Source organism: Oncorhynchus keta, chromosome 10 (assembly GCF_023373465.1).
Source record: "Oncorhynchus keta strain PuntledgeMale-10-30-2019 chromosome 10, Oket_V2, whole genome shotgun sequence".
NCBI classification, from domain to species: domain Eukaryota; kingdom Metazoa; phylum Chordata; class Actinopteri; order Salmoniformes; family Salmonidae; genus Oncorhynchus; species Oncorhynchus keta.
This window is the reverse complement of record NC_068430.1, coordinates 39,386,231-39,405,347: the sequence shown is the minus strand read 5'-3', so window position 1 is coordinate 39,405,347 and position 19,117 is coordinate 39,386,231. Positions and strand designations below refer to the sequence as shown.

The following is a 19,117-nucleotide window of genomic DNA, read 5'->3' as shown; positions in this document are numbered from 1 at the left end:
TACATCAGTGATTTGTATTTCCTGAAACGGCACAGGAATGCCCTTGTCTGTGTGCGTTGCTACTTGGTGTAGCCATTAGCGATGACACTAACGATAACCTTTTTCCTGGTAGAGATAGAATGGCTTTCCCTAAAAACCTTCTCAATTAAAATTGTTACTACAAAGTAGCCTATGCGTACCTGGCAGAATGATATCATGATTATTTGCATCAATTCCGTGGCCATTTGTTTTGCAAACTCTGCAATCACATGAACTAAAAAAAAAAGGTTTTAGGTGAACAACAGATAAGAAATAAAAAACAACAGTAAAAAGACATTGAGTAATAACAGTAGCGAGGCTATATACAGGCACCGGTTAGTCAGGCTAATTGAGGTAGTATGTACATGTAGGTATGGTTAGTGACTATGCATATATGATAAACAGAGAGTAGCTGTAGCATAAAAGAGGGGTTGGCGGGTGGTGGGTTGCGGGACACAATGCAGATGGTCTGGGTAGCCAATGTGCGGCGGCACCGGTTAGTCGGGCTAATTTAGGTAGTATGTACATGAATGTAGAATTAAAGTGACTATGCATATATGGTAAACAGAGAGTAGCAGCAGTGTAAAGAGGGGTTGGGACACAATGCAAATCGTCCAGGTAGCCATTTGATTATCTTATGGCTTGAGGGTAAAAGCTGTTGAGAAGCCTTTCCTAGACTTGGCACTCCGGTACCGCTTGGCATGCGGTAGTAAGGAGAACAGTCTATGACTGGGGTGGGTGAGGTCTTGACCATTTTTAGGGCCTTCCTCTGACACTGCCTGGTGTAGAGGTCCTAGATGGCAGGCAGCTTAGCTCCAGTACCAGGCAGTGATGCAACCAGATCTGAGGACCTATGCCAAATTTTGCATTAACCTAAAAAGTGGTCTCCTGTTGTGGTTTAAACATTATTGTAGACTTAGAACATCCCATTACGTTTTTCAATAAAAAATAAAGTGATTTTGAGAGTGGAAACAAAATAGATAAAAATTGAATTTGGGAGTTAACTTCTGTTTTAGGGATGGCTCTGCAGAGAAGGGGGTATTTTTCACTGCAGACAAGTAGTATGGGCAGGCCCGTAACTAAGGAAGACATGGACACAATGGAATCAAATCTTAAAATGATGTCTCCATTCCAACATAGAAAAAAAATAAAACATCCAGTTGGTCTCTTGTGCCAGGATGGCTTAGTTAAAATACTCCAGTCTGCCATTGTCCGTGCATTCTGAAGAGCATTACAAACTGCTTTACACACCAATCTGTTGCAAGGATTAATCAAAACACTGCCATTTTGGACAAGCATAATATATAAAGTTGTCCAAAATGGCACCATATGTACCCTGGTCAAAAGTAGTGCACTACATAGGAAATAGGGTGATATTTGGAACATACGGTATAATGTTTAGATGACAAATCCTAAAGCAATACAGTGAGGGTAATGGGATTGACCACTGGGTTTTTTTTTTAAAGGTCACTCAAGGTCAAACCATCTGAAGCAAAGAGACCTTATATGTTGTGTCACCTAAACTAGAATGGGGTGTCATTTGGAAGACATCCAATCTCCTCGCATAGAGAAACAAAACCGATCAAAGGCTCTTTAAGACCACAATTCATGCACATCTAGTGATGATGAATATCAAAGGTGATGAATATCAAAGGCTGCATCCATTAGCCCTGAACACACACACACACACACACACTGCAGCTTCCGCACATCAACAACAAACGCTGTCTATAAATAACTTGGGGTCCTTTTGCGTTTCACACAGCCTTACGTAACAGCACAGCAGCTCCATTGTGAGAAAGACACTAATAATAAAAGAAGAGCAGAGAGCCTTTGAAATATACATGAGTTATGATGTGCAAACTGGCATGTGATGGTGCAGGGCAGAGAGATTCCGTCCCAAATAGCAACCTATTCTCTAGATAGTGCACTACTTTTGACCGGGGCTGATAGGGCTCCATGTAGGAAATACTTTAACATTTGAGAGGCAACCAGTGATGTAACCCGAGGCATTGGTCTTTCACATTACACCACCCCCCGCCAGGAAACATCTATCCAGGAACAGAGCGGAGCACAAGTCCATTGCCATTTTCAACATGTCCCTGACTGAGTCTGTCCTATGTTTCAAGCAGACCACCATAGTCCTGATTCTCAATATAAACAAGACAAAAGGAGCCGATCGTGGACTACAGGAAAAGGCGGGCCGAAGACGCCCCCATTCACGTTGACGGGGCTGTAATGGAGTTAAGTTCCTTGGTGTCCACATCACCAACAAACTATCATGGTCCAAACACACCAAGACAGTCGTGAAGAGGGCACGACAACACCTTTTCCCTCTCAGGAGACTGAAAAGATTTGGCATTGGTGCCCAGATCCTCAAAACATTATACAGCTGTACCATCGAGAGCATCCTGACCAGCATCACCACCTGGTATGGCAACTGCTCGGCATCTGACTGCAAGACGCTACAGAGGGTAGTGCGTACAGCCAAGGACATCACTGGGGCGGAGCTTCCTGCCATCCAGCACCTATATACTAGGCGGTGTCAGAAGAAGGCCCAAAAAATTGTCAAAGACTCCAGTCACACAAGTGATAGACTGTTCTCTCTGCTACCGCACTGCAAGCAGTACCTGAGCGGTTCAAAAGGCTCCTTAAAAACCTCTTTGGGCTAGGGGGCAATATTTTCACATCCGGAGGAAAGGCAGTAAACTGCCTGTTGCGCAGGCCCAGAGGTTAGGATATTCATATTATTGGTAGATTTGGATAGAAAACTCTAAAGTTTCTAAAACCATTCAAATAAATGTCTGAGTATAACAGAACTGAAATGGCAGGCGAAACCCAGAGAACAACCCCCCCTCCCCACATTTTTTTTATCTTACCACCGTTTTCAATGGCTGTCACTTTTATTATAAGGCAGTTCCTAGGGCTTCCACTAGATGTTAACAGTCTTTAGAAAGAGTTTCAGGTTGGTTTTTACAAAAATTAGGTAGAAGTTTTATTTATTTTGTTTTGTTTATCTCCGGTAAAGACAATAACGATTCTCCATCTTAAATTGTATAGTTTATTTACGTATTAGGGTACCTAACGTTTGATTATAAACGTTGTTTGACTTGTTTGGATAAGGTTATTAGTAACGTTTGGGATTAATTTTGTATGCATTTTGATGGAGGGAAATATGTGTATTATTGACTGAAGCGCGCCAGCTAAACTAAGTTTTTATGGATATAAAGAAGGACTTTATTGAACAAAAGGACCATTTGTAATGCAACTGGGACCATTTGGAGTGCCAATAGAAGAAGCTCTTCAAAGGTAAGGCATATATTATATCGCTATTTCTGACTTTCGTGTCGCAACTGCCTGGTTGAAAAATGATTTGTATGCTGGACACTGTCCTCAGATAATCGCATGGTGAGCTTTTGTCGTAAAGCCGATTTGAAATCTGACACGGCGGCTGGATTAAAAAGTTAAGCTTTATTTTTATGTATTACAACGTATATTTTCATGAAAGTTAAATATTTATAATACTGTAGTTTGAATTTGGTGCTCTGCAATTTCACCGGATGTTGTCGAGGTGTGCTGCTAGCCGTAACTGGTTTAAAAGCTTCTACTCCCAAGCCATAAGACTGCTGAACAATTCATCAAATGGCCACCCTATTTACATTGACACCCCCCTTTATTTTTACACTGCTGCTATTCACGGTTTATTATCTATGCATAGTCAGCATCTATGCAAAAACAGGCGAGAGTCATTGAGAACACATCATTCAAACACGTTCTCAGTAAAATGTGCAGTCAAATGTGTTGGTGTTGCATTTGATGTTTCATGAAATGGCTCGCCCAACTTGGCAGCTGGATTGTGAGGATGATTTATTGAGTCACGGATAAACAAAGTACATTCCTACATTCCTATAATGTTAAGTGTAGTCTGTTACATTACCAAGCTGCTGTAAGCCCAATTCGAAATTGCTTCTCACATTCACTACAAATGCTGACAAGAGAGATGATTCAGTGTTCAAAGTGCCCTGGCTGACAGACATGGTCATTTCTAGATAAAAGGACACACGAGCACCAACATGTGAAGTTCATAGGACCATGTCAAATTGGGTGTCAAATGAAAGCCAAGAGTCTGTATATTTTTTTTAATTAAGGCATATACATTGCAACATTTACCTCAAGCTAACTCTGCAGGTAGCACTCCTAGGTGATTTGAAAAGTCAGTCAAAAATGGATCAATATAATAATTTTAGCAACAACAACAAAAAATAGTACAAATGTACAATCTGTAGAAACTATGAGAATAGTAATGTTCAGAACTTTTGTGAAACATCACAGCACAATTGAAAAATATATGGCAAATAGAAATCCTATATGGATGGTGTTAAGAGAGATGGCAGCAGTTGAATGGAGGTTAAGGGTGGGACTAATAAACAACAAGATAACTAATGTAAAATGTATATCGGTTCAGAACTTTTGTGAAACAGCACAGTTAAAAATGTATGGCATAGAAATAAAATGGGATGGACATCAGAAATAGATGGGAGAGGTTGAGGAAGGACAGAACTAAAAACAAACAAAATATAACGATTGTAAAATAGATTGTGTCATATAAGCTGGAAGTAGAAGCCTAAGTGTTGTTGTTCATTAGTGTTCTCCAATTAGGGGAGGGTGGTAGGGTTAGTGGAAAATATATTTCCAAAATAATATATTGGGGTTCTTTATTTTTACTATTTTCTACATAGCAGAATAATAGTGAAGACATCACACTCTTGGCATTCTCTCAACCAGCTTCATGATGTAGTCACATGGAATGCATTTCCAATTAACAGGTGTGCCTTGTTAAATTTCTTTCCTTCCTAATGCGATTGAGCCCATCAGTTGTTTTGTGACAAGGTAGGGGTGATATACAGAAGATAGCCCTATTTGGTAAAAGACCAAGTCCATATTATGGCAAGAACAGCTCAAATAAGCAAAGAGAAACAAAAGCCATCATTACTTGAAGGTCAGTCAATGCAGAACATTTCAAGAACTTTGAACATTTTTTAAAGTGCAGTCACAAAAACCATCCATCGCTTTGATGAAACTGGCTCTCATGAAGACCGCCACAGGAAAGGAAGACCCAGTAATGAATTATAAAAAGTCATTAATTATTTATATTTTTACAAAACCGCTAGCAAAAGTTCTGTAATTGAATTGGCTACAACGGGAAATCATAGCAGTCACAAAGCACAGTTGGGTTCACAAGTTTGGACAGCACAGTAAAGAACAGTAGAGTACAGTGCTGTACTGTAGAGCAGAGTTCCGTACAGTACAGAGTAGAGCACGCTAGAATTGAGTACATTATAATGTATTGAACTATACTCTACCTTGATGTCCAAACTTGTGAAACATAGGCGTCTATGACTGGTTCAGATTTGTTCCGGTCCAACTAAATTTGGTCTGGTTTGGGGTCAGAGCTTATTAAAATAGTCAGTGTGTAGAATAATACCCAAATATGCAAAGGAGGATATTGCATATTGATACATGTGTAACTATTTAGGATGCATCTATAATGTTTCTAGTAAGACCCAAGTGCAGACTGTGTTGAAGTAACAATGTTTATTACAGCAACAGGGGCAGGCGAACGACAGGTCAAGGCAAGCAGGGGTTGATAATCCAGAGTGGTGGGGCCAAGGCACAGGACGGCAGGCAGGCTCAGGTCAGGCAGAGGTCAGAAATCCAGAGTAGGGGCAACAGGTCAGGACAGCAGGCAGGGTCAGGCAGAGTGGTCAGGACGGCGGGCTCAGAGTCCGGACAGGAAAAGATCAAAACCAGGAGGGCGAGAAAAAGGAGAGACTGGGGAAAAGCGGGAGCTGAGAAAACCGCTGGTTGACTTGACAAACAAAACAAACTGGCAACATCTGGAGGGGTGGGGTGTGGGGATGGAAGGGGTTGAGACAAGCACAAGGACAGGTGAAACAGATGAGGGCGTGATATCACAATGAAGAGAATAACGTTCATATACATAATTATGCATTTCTGTGAAGTACATTCCGTTACCGGGTGTAAATCCACTTCACTTACTGTAGTTCAATAACTAAAATATATTTTTTCTAAGTTAATGTGTCATGTCATAGTATGTCATCAGTTTTTGGAAAACTAAAAACAAACTGAGGGAGATTTGACTGGAATTCTGTTACCAAACTTTGCATTTGCACAGTTCTTCGAGTAAATGTGTTTTAGTAAAAATCTGCGTAAATTGTAAAAAAAAAAAATCTAATAAAGGTAGTCCTTGTGCATAGACATGTAGGGTTTGTTACATTTTGAAAGCAAGGGTTTTTGTTCGACATACATTTGAAGTGAAAAATCTGAGTCTCAGAGCAATTCCGTCAACGTGGAATTTCCCACATGCAGTGCACTTGAACATTTGACAAAACTCATTCAGTATTAATACTCAATTCACTTTAAAATTCTGTAACCGTTGTTTTTGAATGATAACGCCCACTGTGGTTAACACAAACTCTGTTATTCAACATGCATAGGATGCTAGCCCGTGAGGAACATTTCTCTCAACAACCTCTGATCATTTCAGCTGATTATTGCAACCACCTTGTCGAGGGAGAACGCATTTGTGTGTCCCAAACGGCACACTGTTCCCTACATGAGGTCAGGGCTGTTGAAAAGTAGTGCACTATGTAGGGAATAGGGTTCCGTTTGAGACATGGATATTATAGTTTTTAATTTCTGGAATACATATTTATACCCTGGAAGACAGCTCTTTCAAAAAAACAGACTACAGGTCAACATGATTGCGTGCCTTCAGTAGGAGAAGAAAACCAACCATTGGTTTGACTAAACTTCTTGAACAAGAAAATCCACTCACTCCATCCAGCCCCCCCAGGCCTTTGAGCAGGCAGCAGGGAGGGCTAATGTTTCTGCTGTAGTTGAGGGCTGGGGCAGATCCCTTAAGCAGGATTTGTGATTTCAGCATGATTAGAAAAGGGTGGCAGACAGGAGGCGAGAATAAAGAATCTAGAGGAGCACCATCTGGGATGGGCATGTGAAAGTTCAGAGCATAGGCCTAGATAGGGTATTCATGCTGGTGTTAATCAGAGCAATCCTTGCATTCAATAATGGGATAACCCTTCACACAATGGGCAGACAGCACACTGATCTATACTGGTCAGCAAACAATCTCTTTTGATATACAGTGGTTAGGTCACATTGAAAAGTTTCTAAAGGGTTTAAATGTCCCTAAACATCAGTAAGATGTTTTCACTTTAAAATGGGGGGTCAAATAAACTATATAACAAATCAAGTATATTCCACTAAAACATGAATTCTTTACTCTCCACACGTAGACAAAGATTAAGGCCTTCAACAAGCATTGATGTTTTGATTCTCTGGAGGACTGAAACATTGGAACAAAGCAATGTGGAAAAACAATGGAAGCAAATGGAAGAATGGAGGAAGGGAGGGCGAGGCAAAATTTGCCTGAAATTCTGCAGTTGATTTAAAGGGACTACTACACCCTGTGGGAGTGCCTTGTCCAAGAGACCCAAATCAAAGCCAAATACTGATGCAGCACAAACTGACACTGTGATAGACTACATCACAGGAGACAGTACAGATCAGAGAGATTAATATCCTCAACATCAAATAAATCACACACTAAAACAGTCGACACAAACAATCTGATGTCATCTTAAATAAATCTCCCCAAGACCCCTAAAACAATCTTCAAACAGTGAAGGAAAACTGACGAGGGGGCGATTCGGTTGGGCTGAAACTATTAGCAGAACGTAATGAGTATTCCCTTTTAATGCACTTTAAGATGTTTTAGTGCAGTGAGAAAATAGGCTTGTAAAATAAAATTAAACCAATTAGTTTGGATCTGCACAGACAACTTATACAGCAATAGGTTATGATGAGGGGTGGAGGCACTCAAGGGCTCGACCCAGATGTTCCCCATTTAAAGCAGTGCAAGCACCAGCCCCGACAACCACACTTACATCAAAGTGAAACAAAATTAAAAAGGAGCTCATATTAAATTGTTTCCTCTCCATTTCACTTTAACGTTTAAGAGGGGACCGGCGATTGGTTGATGCTTAGCAACGCAGAAACCTGAGTAGGTGTCTGTTAGGGTAATGGGGGGCTAATGATGCGTGGGAGTGTATCTGAGCATTGGCCTGCTCAACGGACTGTGATCAGATACTCACTTTCCCTACATATCAAACGCGTTGCTTTCTAACAAGGTCACATTGGCAGTATAATGGTGTTTGAGGATCTACTGGTAACACTCCATCTGAAAACAATGGTGTCAACTACTATTGGACACAAGGTCTGTGTCCCAAAAATAAACCCTATTTCCTATTTAGTGCACTACTTTTGGTTAGTAGGGCTCATATTCAGAATAGAGGAACCAAGTCTGGTATGAAGCAGGTCTAGTTTTAAAGTTGAGCCGTGTTACATGCATCTGAAATATCTCACTCCATCAGGCACAGATGGTAGTTGAGCCCAACAGACTTTCCCATGGCTTGGCCAGTACCTGATTGAATCTCTTAAAAAAGGTCAGAGATACTGCATTTTCATGACTAGAAGGTTTACCTACGACTTTAGAGAAGATGGCTTCTGTAATTCCGCTCTGCCGTCTCGCTGACCCTAATGAAATCAAGACATAAATTAGGCTTGGGCGGTATCCAGATTATAATACATTCATATCGACCTTTTGCCATAATGGGATATTTGGTAATACTGGCACTGAACAGAAGGGCAGCTGTTTTCAAACCCAATGCTAACAAGTACATGTAAGATCCCATAGAGAACGCCAACGAGCGTGCAAGCTTTTATGCAGGTCTCGGACCTAAAGTATTTTCAGGACAGACATCCCAGCTCATAATGTTATAAAAGTAATTAAAAAATGCTACACAGTTTGCTGAACACACAAAACAAATACTAAACAGCCAGGCTCTTCATCCAGGTAGGGATTCTCTGCTGTTACCAAGCAAAGCTTGATTGTGGAAGAAGCTAACCACTTAGCTAAGTTGCTACTAAATTTGTAAACCAAAAATGCATAACTGAGGAACATTAAGCACATTTGAGACAGTAAACTTAATAGTTAAACGATATCTAGCTGGAAAACATTTAGATGTGAATCCCATACTGTAACTAAATCACATGACTCATACACAACAAGTTAAGTTTAGGTCAGTTAGGATCACCACTTTATTTTAAGAATGTGAAATGTCAGAATAATAGTAGAGAGAATGATTTATTTCAGCTTTTATTTCTTTCATCGCAATCCCAGTGGGTCAGAAGTTTGCATATACTCAATTAGTATTTGGTAGCATTGCCTTTAAATTGTTTAACTTGGGTCAAATGTTTTGGGTAACCTTCCACAAGTTTCCTACAATAAGTCAGGTTTGCAGGCCTCCTTGCTCGCACATGCTTTTTCAGTTCTGCCCACAAATGTTCTACAGGATTGAGGTCAGGGCTTTGTGATGGACACTCCAATACCTTGACTTTGTTGTCCTTAAGCCATTTTTGCCACAACTTTGGAAGTACGCTTGGGGTCATTGTCCATTTGGAAGACCTATTTGCAACCAAGCTTTAACTTCTTGACTGATGTTTTGTTACTTCAATATATCCACATAATTTTCCCCCTCGTGACGCCACTATTTTGTGAAGTGCACCAGTCCCTCCTGCAGCAAAGCACCCCCACAACATGATGCTGCCACCCCCGTGGTTCACGGTTGGGATGGTGTTCTTCGGCTTGCAAGCCCCCCCTTTTTCCTCCAACCATAACGATGGTCATTATGGCCAAACAGTTCTATTTTTGTTTCATCAGACCAGAGGAAACTTCTACAAAAAGTACGATCTTTGTCCCCATGTGCAGTTGCAAACCGTAGTCTGTCTTTTTTTAATGGTGGATTTGGAGCAGTGGCTTCTTCCTTGCTGAGCGGTCTTTCAGGTTATGTTGATATAGGACTTGTTTTATTGTGGATATAGATACTTGTGTACCTGTTTCCTCCAGCACTTCACAAGGTCCTTTGCTGTTGTTCTGGGATTGATTTGCACTTTTCGCACTAAGGTCCATTGATCTCTAGGAGACAGAACGCATCTCCTTCCTGAGCGGTATGATGGCTGCATGGTCCCATGGTGTTTATACTTGCGTACTATTGTTTGTACAGATGACCGTGGTACCTTCAGGCATTTGGAAATTGCTCCCAAGGATGAACCAGACTTGTGGAGGTCTACAATTGTTTTTCTGAAGTCTTGGCTGATTTCTTTAGATTTTCCCATGATGTCAAGCAAAGAAGCACTGAGTTTGAAGGTAGCCCTTGAAATACATCCACAGGTACACCCCCAATTGACTCAAATTGTGTCAATTAGCCTATCAGTAGCTTCTAAAGCCATGAGAACATTTTCTGGAATTTTCCAAGTTGTTTAACTTCTCTGGGATACGTGGGACAGTAGCGTCCCACCTCGCCAACAGCCAGTGAAATTGCAGGGAACCAAATTCAACACAACAGAAATCTCATCATTAAAATTCCTCAAACATACAAGTATTTTACACCACTTTAAAGATAAACTTCTTGTAAATCCAGCCACATGGTCAGATTTCAAATAGGTGTTACGGCGAAAGCACACCAAACGATTATGTTAGGTCAGCACCTAGTTACAGAAAACCATACAGCCATTTTCCGGCCAAGGAGAGGGCTCACAAAAATCAGAAATAGAGATTAAATGAATCACTAACGTTTGATGATCTTCATCAGATGGCACTTACGGGACGTCATGTTACACAATAGATGTGTGTTTGGTTCGATAAAGTTAATCTTTATGTCCAAAAACCTCATTTGAAATTGGTGTGTTATAATCAAAAATGCATTGTCTCAAACAAACATCTGGTGAAAGTGCAGAGAGCCACATCAAATTACAGAAATACTCATAATAAACATTGATAAAAGATACAAGTGTTATACGTGGACATATTGATAGACTTATCCTTAAAGCACACCTTGTGGTTATGTTAGGTCAGCGCTAGTCACAGAAAAACTTCACGCAATATTCCAAAGAAGGAGAGGTGTCAGAAATCGCATTATAAATATTCACTTACCTTTGATGATCTTGAGCGGAATGCACTCCCAGGAATCCCATTTCCACAATAAATGTTTGTTTTGTTCGATAAAGTCCATAATTTATGTCCAAATACCACCTTTTTGTTTGCACGTTTAGCCCAGTAATCCAAATGCATAATGCGCGATCACTTGTTCAGACGAAATGTCAAAAAAGTTATATTACAGTTCGTAGAAACATGTCATACGATGTATAGAATCAATCTTTAGGATGTTTTTAACATAACTCTTAAAAAATGTTCCAACCAGGAGAATTCCTTTGTCTTTAGAAATGCAATGGAACGCAGCTACCTCTCACGGGCGCAGGCGTGATCAGCACATGGCACTCTGCCAGACACCTGGTTGAAATAGCTCTCTTTCTCCCCCTTCACAGTAGAAGCCTCAAACAAGGTTCTAAAGACTGTTGACATCTAGTGGAAGTGCAATATGACCCTATAGACACTGTACATTCGATAGGCAATGACTTGAAAAACTACAAACCTCAGATTTCCCACTTTCCTGGATGGATTTTTTCTCAGGTTTTTGCCTGCCATATGAGTTATGTTATACTCACAGACATCATTCAAACAGTTTTAGAAACCTCAGTGTTTTTTATCCAAATCGACTAATTATATGCATATTCTAGCTTTTGGGACTGAGTAGCAGGTAGTTCCTCTGGGCACCTTTTTTTATCCAAGCTACTCAATACTGCCCCCCAGTCCAAAAATAAGTTAAAGGCACAGTCAACTTGATGTATGTAAACTTCTGACCCACTGGAATTGTGATACAGTGAATTATAAGTGAAATAATCTGTCTGTAAACAATTGTTGGAAAAATTACTTGTGTCATGCATAAACTTGTCATGCACTGACTTGCCAAAACTATAGTTTGTTAACTAGAAATTTGTGGAGTGGTTGAAAAACAAGTTTTAATGACTCCAACCTAAGTGTATGTAAACTTCCGACTTCAACTGTATAAACACAAGGGTCAACTCAGATAGTCCGTGTAGCCATTTTGTTAGCTATTTAGCAGTCATATGGCTTGGGGATAGAAACTGTTGCACCGGTACTGCTTGCCGGGAAGCAAAGAGAACAGTCTATGGCTTGGGTGGCTGGAATCTTTACCAATTTTCTGCACCTTCCTTTCACACCACCTGATTGGGCTCCAGAGTGGCACAGTGGTCTAAGGCACTGCAGCTCAGTGCTAGAGGCTTCACTACAGACACCCTGTTTTGATTCCAGGCTGTAGCGCAAAATTGGCCCAGCGTTGTCTGTGTTTGGCCGGTGTAGGCTGACACACACACACACACACATATATTTTTAAGTGGGAGAACTTGCACAATTGGTGGCTGACTAAATACTTGTTTGCCCCACTGTATATACAGTGGGGCAAACAAGTATTTAGTCAGCCACCAATTGTGCAAGTTCTCCCACTTAAAAAGATGAGAGAGGCCTGTAATTTTCATCATAGGTACACTTCAACTATGACAGACAAAATTAGATTTTTTTTTTTTAAATCACATTGTGGGATTTTTAATGAATTTATTTGAAAATTATGGTAGGAAATAACTATTTGGTCACCTACAAACACGCACAATTTCTGGCTCTCACAGACCTGTAACTTCTTCTTTAAGAGGCTCCTCTGTCCTCCACTTGTTACCTGTATTAATGGCACCTGTTTGAACTTGTTATATAAAAAGACACCTATATAAAAGACACCTGTCCACAACCTCAAACAGTCACACTCCAAACTCCACTATGGCCAAGACCAAAGAGCTGTCAAAGGACACCAGAAACAAAATTGTAGACCTGCACCAGGCTGGGAAGACTGAATCTGCAATAGGTAAGCAGCTTGGTTTGAATGAATCAACTGTGGGAGCAATTATTAGGAAATGGAAGACATACAAGACCACTGATAATCTCCCTCGATCTGGGGCTCCACGCAAGATCTCACCCCGTGGGGTCAAAATGATCACAAGAACGGTGAGCAAAAATCCCAGAACCACACGGGGGGACCTAGTGAATGACCTGCAGAGAGCTGGGACCAAAGTAACAAAGCCTACCATATGTTGCCAGGGACTCAAATCCTGCAGTGCCAGACGTGTCCCCCTGCTTAAGCCAGTACATGTCCAGGCCCGTCTGAAGTTTGCTAGAGAGCATTTGGATGATCCAGAGGAAGATTGGGAGAATGTCATATGGTCAGATGAAACCAAAATATAACTTTTTGGTAAAAACTCAACTCGTCATGTTTGGAGGACAAAGAATGCTGAGTTGCATCCAAAGAACACCATACCTACCGTGAAGCATGGGGGTGGAAACATCATGCTTTGGGGCTGTTTTTCTGCAAAGGGACCAGGACGACTGATCCGTGGAAAGGAAAGAATGAATGGGGCCATATATTGTGAGATTTTGAGTGAAAACCTCCTTCCATCAGCAAGGGCATTGAAGATGAAACGTGGCAGGGTCTTTCAGCATGACAATGATCCCAAACACACCGCCCGGGCAACGAAGGAGTTGCTTCATAAGAAGCATTTCAAGGTCTGGAGTGGCCTAGCCAGTCTCCAGATCTCAACCCCATAGAAAATCTTTGGTGGGAGTTGAAAGTCCGTGTTGCCCAGCAACAGCCCCAAAACTTCACTGATCTAGAGGAGACCTGCATGGAGGAATGGGCCAAAATACCAGCAACCGTGTGTGAAAACCTTCTGAAGACTTACAGAAAACGTTTGACCTCTGTCATTGCCAACAAAGGGTATATAACAAAGTATTGAGATAAACTTTTGTTATTGATGAAATACTTATTTTCCACCATAATTTGCAAATAAATTTATAAAAAATCCTACAATGTGATTTTCTGGATTTTTTTCCTCATTTTGTCTGTCATAGTTGAAGTGTACCTATGATGAAAATTACAGGCCTCTCTCATCTTTTTAAGTGGGAGGACTTGCACAATTGGTGGCTGACTAAATACTTTTTTCCCCCACTGTATATAAAAATAAAAGAGGTGCTGTTGCCATACCAAGCAGTGATGCAGCCAGTCAAGATACTGAAAAGATAACTTTTTCAACCTTCTGAAGGGGAGGAGGTGCGGTCGAGCCTTCTCCTGCACGCCAACTCTCAGAACAAAGTCTTACTCAGTTAATAATATCAGGAGTAGAGATCAAAGTAAATCAATTTATGAAATTATTATAGCTCTAGTCAACAACTTGATAATTCAATTACTATAAAAGATCACTGTATAATCATGTGTTGGTACAAAACACACAAGCACAAGATCACCAATTGAGTTATTCCCCCCCTTTTGATCAACTAGAGATGAATAAACCAAATCGAATTATGGTTATTGACCAATGTCCTGAACGTGAAGATGGGTGATGTCGAAAGGGATTTGGTCTCCTCCATATCCTTACATATTCTACATTTCTACTCAAATTTGCAGGTTGCTTACTTATTTCGAGGAAGCATTAAAGCGTCACAACTCCTTAATTCTAGGCAAAATAAAATACAATTTTATTTGTCACATGCACCCAATACAACAGGTGTAGTAGACCTTACAGTGAAATGCTTACTTACAAGCCCTTAACCAACAATGCAGTTTATGAAATAGAGTTAAGAAAAATATTTACTAAATAAAATAGTAACACAATATAATAACAATAACGAGCCTATAGACAAGCGGTACCGAGTCAATGTGAGGGGGTACAGGTTAGTCGAGGTAATTTGTACATGTCTGTAAGGGTAAAGTGACTATGCATAGATAATAAACAGTGAGTAGCAGCAGTGTAAAAACAAGGGGGGGGGGTCAATAAATTGTCCGGGTGGCCATTTGATTAATTATTCAGCAGTCTTATGGCATGGGGGTAGAAGCTGCTAAGGAGCCTTTTGGACCTAGACTTGGCACTCCGGTACCGATTACTGTGCGGTAGCAGAGAGAACAGCCTATGACTTGGGTGACTGGAGTCTCTGACAATTTTTAGGGCATTCCTCTGACACCACCTAGTATATACACAACCGTTCAAAAGTTTGGGGTCACTTAGAAATGTCCTTGTTTTCCATGAAAACATACATGAAATTATTTGCAAAATGAATAGGAAATACAGTCAAGACGTTGACAAGATTATAAATAATGATATTTTTATTGAAATAATAGTGTCCTTCAAACTTTGCCTTCGTCAAAGAATCCTCAATTTGCAGCAATTACAACCTTGCAGACCTTTGGCATTCAATTTGTGGAGGTAATCTGAAGCGATTTCAACCCCTGCTTCCTGAAGCACCTCCCACAAGTTGGATTGGCACTTCTTACATACCATACGGCCAAGCTGCTCCCACAACACCTCAATAGGGTTGAGATCCGGTGACTGGGCGGCAGGGTAGCCTAGTGGTTAGCGCATTGGACTAGTAACCGAAAGGTTGCAAGTTCAAATCCCCGAGCAGACTTGGTACAAAATCTGTTGTTCTGCCCCTGAACAGGCAGTTAACCCACTATTCCTAGGCTGTCGTTGAAAATAAGAATTTGTTCTTAACTGACTTGCCTAATAAAATAAATAAAAACCGTGCTGGCCACTCCATTATAGACAGAATACCAGCAGACTGCTTCTTCCCTAAATAGTTATTGCATAGTTTGGAGCTGTGCTTTGGTTTATTGTCCTGTTGTAGGAGGAAATTGGCTCCAATTAAGCGCTGACCACAGGGTATGGCATGGTGTTGCAAAATGGAGTGATAGCCTTCTTCAAGATCCCTTTTACCCTGTACAAATCTCCCACTTCACCACCAAAGCTCCCCCAGACCATCACATTGCCTCACCATGCTTGACAGATGGCGTCAAGCACTCCTCCAGCATCTTTCAATTTTTTCTGCGTCTCACGAATGTTCTTCTTTGTGTTCCGAACACCTCAAACTTAGATTTGTCTGTCTATAACACTTTTTCCAATCTTCCTCTGTCCCGTGTCTGTTCTTTTGCCCATCTTAATCTTTTATTTTTATTGGCCAGTCTGAGATATGGCTTTTCTTTGCAACTCTGCCATGAAGGCCAGCATCCCGGAGTCGCCTCTTCACTGTTGACGTTGAGACTGGTGTTTTGCGGGTACTATTTAATGATGCTGCCAGTTGAGGACTTGTGAGCCATCTGTTTCTCAAACTAGATACTCTAATGTACTTGTCCTCTTGCTCAGTTGTGCACCGGGGCCTCCCACTCCTCTTTCTATTCTGGTTCGAGGCAGTTTGCGCTGTTCTGTGAAGGGAGTAGTGCACAGCGTTGTACGAGATCTTCAGTTTCTTGGCCCTTTCTAGCATGGAATAGCCTTCATTTCTCAGAACAAGAATAGACTGACAAGTTTCAGAAGAAAGTAATTTGTTTCTGGCCATTTTGAGCCTGTTATCAAAGCCACAAATACTGATGCTCCAGATACTCAACTAGTCTAAAGAAGGCCAGTTTTATTGCTTCTTTAATCAGCACCACAGTTTTCACACATAATTGCAAAATGTTTTTCTAATGATCAATTAGCCTTTTAAAATTATAAACCTGGATTAGCTAACACAACGTGCCATTGGAACACAGGAGTGATGGTTTCTGACAATGGGCCTCTGTACACCTATGTAGATATTACATTAAAAAATCTGCAGTTTCCAACTACAATAGTCATTTACAACATTAACAATGTCTACACTGTATTTCTGATCAATTTGATGTTATATTGGCAAAAAAAGTGATTTTCTTTCAAAAACATGGACATTTCTAAGTGACCCCAAACTTTTGAACGGTAGTATAGGTATTACAGACTAGGTCAGGGACAGGTTGAAAATGTCAGTGAAGACACTTGCCAGTTGGTCAGTGCACACTCGGAGTACATGTCTTGGTAATCTGTCTGGCCCTGCGGCTTTGTGAATGTTGACCTGTTGAAAGGTCTTGTTCACATCAGCTACAGAGATGATGATCACACAGTCATCCGGAACAGCTAGTGTTCTCATGCATGCTTTAGTGTTGCTTGCCTCGAAGCGAGCATAAAAGGCATTTAGCTCACCTGGTACACTTGCGTCACTGGGCAGCTCGCAGCTGGGTTTCCCTTTATAGTCCGTAGTAGTTTGCAAGCCCTGCCACATCCGACGAGCGTCAGAACCGGTGTAGTAGGATTCAATCTTAGTCCTGTATTAAAGCTTTGCCTGTTTGATGGTTCGTCTGAGGGCATAGCGGGATTTCTTATAGGCGTCTGTATTAGTGTCCCGCCGATGAAAGCAGCAGCTTGCAGTACGCTTACTGATGCTATACATCTAGGTATCATATGCATACTTTGCAAATCACACTATCATGTACTGAGACACTTTTAGAAACAACCATGTACTCACCACATTAGCACTGACCAAAGATATCAGGCTATTAGTTTAACATTTACAACCTAGGTAGCAGTCATCATGATGACTGACTCTCGGGGCCACCCTTTTGGGGGCCCCTGCAATTCTACATATTTTGCCATGATTTATGCCCTGTTAATGATATATGAGTAAGAGTGACTAACACAATCAATGAGGGCCCCCTGGAGGTCAGGGCCCCTGGGCACCTACAGCTGGCTAGACTAATTTACCAAGGAGCCGGCCCTACTGACACGACTGTGAGAGCGGTGATGTCCGAATCATTTGGAGTCAGCGATGCTGGCACACATTACTGGCCCATTTGGACCAAGATAGGCTCAAGAAAATATTTGACTATGCTAACAGGTGCAGCCAATGTCCAGAATATATTGCAGCCATTTACTCCAGATTTACTGTACTTTCCAAACCAAACAATCAGTCTGAAAAATAATGTAAAACGATTTCAAGATGTGTGCATGTCAGATTCACTTGAGAAGCTGATGACAATGCATTCATTCTCTCGACATAGCTGTGCAAGTAAAGGCATAAATTGACTGCAGGATAACAAATGTGACATGCCCCAGAGTACAGACTACAGAGGATCAAGACTGATAGTTTGAGCAGATGTTGCGCCCCATCTGACCCATGTTGTCCTTCATTGTTCTGTAGCCTAAGAAAAGTATCAAGTTTGTATCATGTTCCATAATGACACAATAAGACAATAACAGCAAACTACTATTTACTAATGATAGTGTTGTAGCCCATCAAAACTCCCACTTTACATGTCAATAAGACTTCCTTCACTATAGAGTTGTTTTTAGTCAGATAGTATTTAATAAGTATTTTGCTATAGAAAAAAATAATATTAGGCGATGTCCAATGCGTGGCAAGATTTTAATGTGGTATATTATCGTGATGACCGTCTGGGTGTAAAAATGTTCCCCGAGTAATCGGTTTCCTGTTCACGTTTAAATTAATACAGCGACATGAACGTCACATAATAATTCATTGTTTACGTACCACAGGCACCGCCAAATAGGCCTACATGGGAGTATGAGTAGGCTACTACAAACACATCTCTGTGGCATCCTCATACATTGTTTGCAACGTTCTTCATCACATTAAATACCCAGTCTAAGGTTTATCCCAGCACCCTAACGTTACTCGTAAGCATTTTTTTTTTTCAAACGGTACCTCGGTACACGGTGATGAATATAACATTCACTTACCTAGTCTAGAAAAATGGTGCTTCATAGGGAGATAAACGGACAGTCATACAGCACCAACGTTAAATACGGCACGTCTAAAAATAAACATCGAGATACTCCGTATTGTCTAAAAAAAGCTGCATTCCTTATTTTCCTCGAACAGAGACAGATTGAAATAAGAGCCGCACCGAGGTCTTTCCGCATTTGGATGCGGTCGTCATGAAATGTGATGTCATGGCTTTAAATTGCTCTCGACTCCCCGCTCTCATTGGGGCAGCCAATGTCTGTGTGGTACTCACATCTTATTTTGAAAACGAACGCAAACAAATCTTACTACATTATGTTGTTATAGTAAATTAACGACTACTATTCTATATACACTCTACTATAGCCTACTATACAGCATACAAGCTACTATAGGTAGGCTACAATACCATATCATAATAAAGTATACTAT

At 40.9% G+C, this 19,117-nt stretch overlaps 1 protein-coding gene across 3 annotated transcripts in view; it reads right to left on the bottom strand.

Annotated features, from left to right (window-relative positions):
- LOC118388683 (nck-associated protein 5-like) overlaps positions 1 to 18,866 on the bottom strand; it is a 130,938-nt gene extending 112,072 nt beyond the window's left edge. For all 3 annotated transcript variants that reach the window (XM_035778034.2, XM_035778035.2, XM_035778036.2), the window contains exon 1: positions 18,682 to 18,866. The gene's annotated coding sequence lies outside the window, so the exon portion shown is untranslated. The remainder of the gene's footprint in view (positions 1 to 18,681) is intronic.
- Positions 18,867 to 19,117: the final 251 nt, after the last annotated feature.